Source organism: Triticum aestivum, chromosome 2D (genome assembly GCF_018294505.1).
Source record: "Triticum aestivum cultivar Chinese Spring chromosome 2D, IWGSC CS RefSeq v2.1, whole genome shotgun sequence".
Lineage (NCBI taxonomy): Eukaryota > Viridiplantae > Streptophyta > Magnoliopsida > Poales > Poaceae > Triticum > Triticum aestivum.
In genome coordinates this window covers 252,314,310-252,321,694 of record NC_057799.1, presented here as the reverse complement: position 1 = coordinate 252,321,694, position 7,385 = coordinate 252,314,310, and the positions used below count along the sequence as shown (strand labels likewise).

The 7,385-nt window shown below is 38.5% G+C and overlaps 1 long non-coding RNA gene across 1 annotated transcript; it reads left to right on the top strand.

Annotated features, from left to right (window-relative positions):
* Positions 1-3,442: 3,442 nt before the first annotated feature.
* LOC123052699 (uncharacterized) lies at positions 3,443-6,976 on the top strand. Its single transcript, XR_006424980.1, has 3 exons — positions 3,443-5,334; positions 6,122-6,310; positions 6,716-6,976. It is a non-coding gene; the product is annotated as an uncharacterized lncRNA (long non-coding RNA).
* Positions 6,977-7,385: the final 409 nt, after the last annotated feature.

Sequence of the window (7,385 nt, the reverse complement as noted above, 5' to 3'; positions counted from 1 at the left end):
CATATTGCAATGAATTGTGTCGGCATTGCGATATGGTAATGGTATTGCGACAAAAAAATTCTGCTGCACGAGGGCAGCCATTTTTTGTAATAAAGACTAGGTATTTCAACAGAATAACTATTTGTGGCAATATTCAAAAAAATATTGCAACATCAGTGTGGCGTTGCATTAGTTAGACATATTGTTGCAAAAAAGTGGCTACCTATTGCAACAAACTGCATCGACGTTGCAATATGGTAGCGATATTGCAACAAACAGATTCCGTTGCGCGAGGTAGTCATTTTCTTGTAACCGAGACTAGGTATTTCAACAGAATAACTTTGTGGTAATATTCAGAAAGATATTGCAACATTGGTGTGACGTTGCAATAGTTACAAGTAAAACTGTGGGAATATATATTATTTGAACTTATAGATATTAAGATATGATTTTTGCAAGCTTTAAGGAGTAATTAAATTTTTAATTGCACCAATTTCAATTAACCAAACACTACAACAAAATATAGATTAACTAACACATTGATGTAACATATAGAAAAATGTGTCACAGAGAAAAATATCTGTAACACATGCATGGAGAGTAACACATGGTTGATAAGATTTGAAAATGTGTTAACAACACATTACCACATTAACATATAAGTTTGTGTTGCTCCTGGTGTGTTACACGTATTGATACTGTAACTAATATCATGTGTTGATGCATATTGTTACAAGCTATATAACTTTAGAAAGAAAAAGGAATAGCGTAAACTATAAAAAGGAATGGTGCCACAATGCTTACAAACATAAGTTCAAGTTTTCACTCAATTGATTTTATCAACAATCTTTGTCTTTGACATAAGCTTGTACATAGGTCTTGAACTTTTTTCTGTATTACTTGAACCTTAATTGAGATATTACTCAAATTGGAATTACTTCCGATATGTACGCATAAATTCATTCACTTAACCTATTGAAAATAGAGAATGAATTTAAAAAATTGTTCTCAAAATTATACGGGCATCAAGTATTGTGGTACAAAGGGAGTAGATATTAGCATGAGAGCATATTATATATACATATTCTTCATATAAAAAATAGAACATGCAGGCCCGTGAACAAAATAAAATGACCAACAATGGGGCATGCATGAAGAAACAAAAATGATCCATTCAAAGAATCGACCATACTACCTCCTACCTAGGGAAAGAAGTGATTACCAACAGACTAACACCATTTGTACGCTTATTGTTAATAAATAAACTTATTCTTAAACATAATGAATGGCTGGGCTAAGGCCCATTAAAAAGAAAGGTGTTCGGCTGACCGGCGAGGAGTTAAATTGGGCTGCCATTCCGTGACTTAGGCCCGGTTTTGCTTCTGGAAACTTCCGCATAGTTTTTCTTTTGTCTAAAAACAACCTAGTTTTTCTTCTTTTTCGGCTAGGTTTATCCTCAGCAGCTTTTTGTTTGTTTTTCTTCCAGTTTACTATTTGGTTTTTATTCTCCTTTTCCTATTTCCTTTTACTTTTTAGTTGCCATTTTTCCATTTTTATTTTTAAATTTCAGTAACTTTTTCCTTGAAATTTGTGTATTTTTTAAAAAAAAATTAGCAACAATTTTAAAATTTACCAACTTATTCAAATTCGTGGATGTGTTTTGATAAATTGGGGAAGTATTTAAAATTAGTGACTTTTTTGGAACCGTGATTTTTTTTCCAAATTTACAAACTTTTTTTTTGAGTGGCTGAACATTTTCATTTTCGCCAATATTTTTTCATGCCACGGTTTTTTCAAATTTGTGTTGTTTTTTCAAATACTAAACTTATTTTGACTTTGGTAACTTTTTGAGATCGCAATTTGTTTTAGAATGGACGACCTTTTTCTGAAATACATTAAAAATTCAAATTCATGAATCTTTTTTGAGTCCGTGATTTTTTTAAATTAGTGATCTTTTTTAGAATTGAAAAACATTTCTTTCAAATTCTTGAACATTTTCAAATTCATTAACATTTTTTGAAGCCACAAACTTTTTTCAAACTTGAAAAACTTTTAAAATTCTAAACTTTATAGAGATGTGTACGGTCAACTATGCCATGGGTCAACAGTCAACCAGTCGACCGGTCAACATGGTGAATCCGTGCAAACAGCTGAGCGAGCGAGCTGGGCAAAGCGACCTCGCTTAGCTGGGTTAGCCCAGGGCGCGCGGCGGGTGAGTGTCAATTAGCGTTGCTTGCGCCACTAGTGATGTATAGGCGCTCTTTATATTTTAATATGCAATAACAAGAAAAATTAAACACATCCAAATCAAACAACACACAAATTCAAATTCATACATACTCGAATACTCTCAAACAATAATTTCGCTATTACTTTTGCATGCAAATTAAAATTTTCTAAAAATATATGTTTTTTCTCACGATGAAATATAAATATTTTCTTGTATGTGATGTTTCGTTAGATATGAGATGTGAGAGTAGGGAGCTTACTGGGAAGAAGGAGCCTTTAAATAGGTAACCACGAAAGTAACGGCTATGAGGGCAACCCATAGGTTATCCCTGGTATATCGGGCTAAGAGCAACTCTAATAGATGCCACATATTGGCCCGATCCCCAAAAATCGGACCGATATGCGGTTTATAGCCTCGACACGATCTCTTGTATAGGTAGGCATGACTTGGTAGTTTCCTATTTCTAGAGGATATGATACGATAAGATTTACCCCCCCCCCCCCCAGCTCCCCACTTTGATGACCCCATTGTGGAAAAAAATAAAGAAAAGAATACAAATTCAGTAAATGCAATCCTTTCGCATCGAGTCCTTTTATGTGTACTAGTTGCGAGAAAAAAATACTAAACTTGCAATATGATCATTTTGAAGAAAAGAATCTTCACAAAACAAGGTATCATGTATGAACATTCATGACTTTCCAAGGTGATGGCCATATTCTTGCATAGTTTATGATAATGTGCCCAAATTGAGCACATAGGTGCATCTTGCCATTACAAAAAATATTGACAAACATCAAAACAAAAAACAATGTTGACAAATAGAGTTTCTAAACTTTTGTTTAAAAAAAAATTCTAGTTTTATAGTGTAAAAAATCGGTATTTTTTGTGAAGCAAGTACGGAAATAGGTTTGAAATGGCACCACTTAAATTTGCACAGAAAGTAGACCATATTTAAGTGACAATTCCCAAGTTTCATGGGTTCTTTCGTACATTTAATGCATTTATAGTCATTTATTGCATAGAATTCAAATTTAAATCACAATTGCATAAAAATGTTGGCAAAATTTTGGTGTTAAAGAAAATCCTATTTATATCCTTTAATGGGCTTTATTAAAAAAAAAGCAAGAAAAAGAGAAAGGAAGAAAAAAAGAAAAAATATTAAAATTTTACCGAGTGCAAAATTATACCACTAAAAAATACACCGTGTTTTGATTGGTCAAGATGGCCCTCTCATGGATCACGCATCGGAACTGTTGGATTTGCTTAGATCGAACAGCTGCGGCCCTGCGGGTGCCCTATCCTTTTATCTCCTCTCTCTCCTTATCCTTCACACGCACGCCTACCCATCGAAGCCACCGCATACCACGCCGCAAGTCGCCGCCCAGGATCGTTCCCTCCTCCCCACCAGGCTCGAGGAGGCGGCCATGAGGAGCGCGCAGCCGCCGCAATCCTGGGCTCTCATGGATCACGCATCGGAACTGTTGGATTTGCTTAGATCGAACAGCTGCGGCCCTGCGGGTGCCCTATCCTTTTATCTCCTCTCTCTCCTTATCCTTCACACGCACGCCTACCCATCGAAGCCACCGCATACCACGCCGCAAGTCGCCGCCCAGGATCGTTCCCTCCTCCCCACCAGGCTCGAGGAGGCGGCCATGAGGAGCGCGCAGCCGCCGCAATCCTGGGCAGATCTAGCCGGGGTCGTCGGCAGCCATCCATCCCTCCGGGCGGCCATGAAGAATTGAAGCGGCTTGCGCGGAACTAGCGCATGGACCATGCGCGCCTCCCGCGCTAGGAGCCACCGGTCCTCGTCATCTACTAGCATCCACAAGGAATCGATCCATATTTAAGCTACCTTCCACAATAATCCATCCAACAGGCTGCTTGCTTGTTTGTGTACTAGTGCCAAGGGGAGCAAGATGCAAGGACGACATCGAGGGTACATGCCCGCTGCTAATTGATTCTCCTGGTAATAATAGTAGTACGTACGTGTTCCTGCCCATGGTGGAGATGCATATACCCGAATACTCGTAACTTATCCATACATACTCAAATACTCTCAAACTGGCACGTATACATACATACCCGAATACCTGTGCGATTTTTTAATTCAGCTAAATAGGTCTACTGATTGTCAAATTTGGTAGTAGAAATTGTGAAGAGCAACACCGACATGTACTTTACTGATAGGGAATGTAGGTGTAATACATAGTGCTTTTCATGGTAAGGGTTCTAGTACATGTATGATCATTTTAGTGTAGTATATCCCAACTTCACTATGAAAATACAGCAGAAACTTGTCTGTTTATTTCACTTCAATTATTATATTTTGTCGTATCTCAATCTCATATGCTTGTTTGATATATAATCCAATGGGTGATAGCATCACTTTTTACAACTACCCATCAGGGTTACCTTTTTATTTAGGTAAATGTAAGACTTCATCACCTTTTACCAAGTATCCATCCTGGTTACATTATGCGCAAAATAGGTTCCAAATTTAATTCCAGGGCGACTGCACAGGGCCCCCAAAAATTAGGGTTCTTGTCTGATGCTTTATCTTGTATTCGGTTTGTCTTGATGCTTTATCTCTGGTGGTTCTTGTCTGATGCACACTGTTCTTTGAGGGCCGTTGACGAGGATATGCGAGGTGGGCGACTGCACAGGGCCCCCAAAAATTAGGGGGCTTCAAATCATGTATATGTGTTCTTCATCGCCATGGATCTGAGAATGCCCGAACTGCTTGTTTTTGTTGGAGAAGAGAGAACATGAAGAAGAGGGACCTGGGTCGTGGGCCCCTTTGGCGAAGGGGTAAGTGCCTACTGCAGGTCTGGTTCAACCAGCTGGACTTGTGCGATTCAGCCACTTCTTCAGGGAGCCACAAAAAACCAGTCAGTGCACCTGATCGAAATACGAGAGGGGAAAGCCCTAGATGGACGACGTGGTCATGGCTGACGGCCGCACCGATACGAGCGGCATCCTTGGTTCCTCTGCGTGTCCTAGGGCGGCGAGGCCCATGATCTCGTCCATGGAGCACTGTAGCATCATTGTTGTGCCTCTGCTATCATCCGTCGCCAGAACAAGCAGGCATGTACGTTTCCCTTGCCTGGCGCATTCCCATAGTCAATGTGAGTATTTTGTTCATATTGACATCACCACATGGCTATTTCTAATTTCCATGTTCCTCTTTTGTATGATTGGGAATTCCTTCTGTCATGTTTATTTGTTGCCCATCTCATGGCTGGAATCGTTCCTAATTAGAGGCTCTTTTCTTGAATTGGTCAGTACTAGGAGGCACTAACATGCTAATTGAGACAAGCATGGAAAATAGCTTGTACAGTCAATGCTGTACTAGACCACTACATTAGAACAGATGCATTATTTTAGTTTAATTTCCAATGCAACTTGCCGCAAACAGCTACTCCTAGTTAGATTAGGAGTATATATGCAAAGTTAGATTTGAATGAAACTGGCTACTTCTGTCAATGTCAGAACTTTAAGTTTTAGGTATATATGTTATTCCTAATATGCTTGCTTCCCCTTATAATTTCAGTCATTTTGGCTACTTAGATGTTGGTTTAATTTGATTATGTGGCATGTAGTTCATTTGTTGTTAGCCACAGTCCAGGGGCCTCAATTTTCTGGAGATGGCTCTGGTTCTTTGCAGGGTTATGATGATGTTTCCAAGGAAATATACTGATCCTGATGTGACAAAACTGCCCATTTTCCCTTTCTTAAACATTTTTACTCTGTTTTTGTTCTTCCTAGTTCCAGCTTCACATTGCTGGTGTTTCATGCCATATTCATCAGATCCTGCTTACATGCCTTACGATTAACTTGATTAGTATTTCTGCCACTGTCCAACTGGTTCTTAAAGGTATTGAATCCAGATTGAAGAGCAAACTCTATTTGCAGGTGCCAACGAAGAGGATTGACAGATAAGAAAGTAGTCCAAACTTTCAAAATACCTTTTTTAGAGATCTAGTCCTAATAAGACTCCAGGTGCAAGGTTAACTGTTATTTCTTCAAGTGCGCTCTAACTGTTATTTCTTCAAGTGCGCTCATACAAGCTGAACAAGGAATTCTCAAATGTTTAAAGCAATGGTAAGTCACGACCTTGCTTTCTCTTAATGTTCACCTGCATTTTATATGTATGGCCTTCATAATTAGCTAGCTGCTTCTTCTCTTTCACAATGTGTTGTTGCTGCATCGAGTCACAACTTTGAAAAAATGAATATGTGCTAGCTAGGGACATGAACTTAACTGAAACTACAGATTGAGTCACAACTTAAATCAACAACGGATGCTTTTAGTACATGTACTTGTGCTTATGCTTTAGACATTTACACTTGTAAAACTGTTCTGATCCCTCAGTTACATGCTTGTTGACACAGTATTACTCCAAATAGTCTGGTGATAGTTATTTTTAACAAGGGCTGGAATAATTGTATGGTGTATGTTATGTTGGACTCATTAACTAGAACTATTTTTTTGATTTCTTGATTGCAGGATCCAAAGATCTAGCTCGACTGGACTCTAGATCACGGACAGTTAGTCTTGGCCTTAATTAGGATGGCTAAATTACATTTGAGTATCATTTGATGGATATTTGCTATGAGAATTATGAATTTTATGAATCTATATATTATACGTATGGTTTTGAATATTGTAATTGAATGCTTGTATTTTTTTATGGTTGCAATAGGCTATTACCACAACCCACTTTCGGTTGCCACATGTTAGCATCATGAAAAGTTTAAATTGTCGCAATAGTTTCTGGCAACAAACATTTCACCTGTTGTGTTACCTATTTATCACCACCAAAACTAGTATGTTGCAATTTCCTGTTACGACGATTGGAATATTTATTGCGATAAGTTAATGCCACAAGTGTAGTGGTTCGTGGGAAAATGCCTAATACCACGAAATCAAGGATTGTTGCTATAGTTTATTGCCACAATTGACTATTGCCACGGAAGAGCATGCGCCACAAAACGAGCGTCGTTGGCATAGGTTGTTGCCACAAATTTTTATCGCCACGAGCTATCAGTTGCCATGATTTGTTATACGTTGCATTAAAGCTATGTGTGGCATCAGGTGAGTGTTGCCACGAGAAAATATGTGGCAACTTCCCACATGGTTGTTGCAATAGCAGACTTTATTGCCACGATTGTTTTTT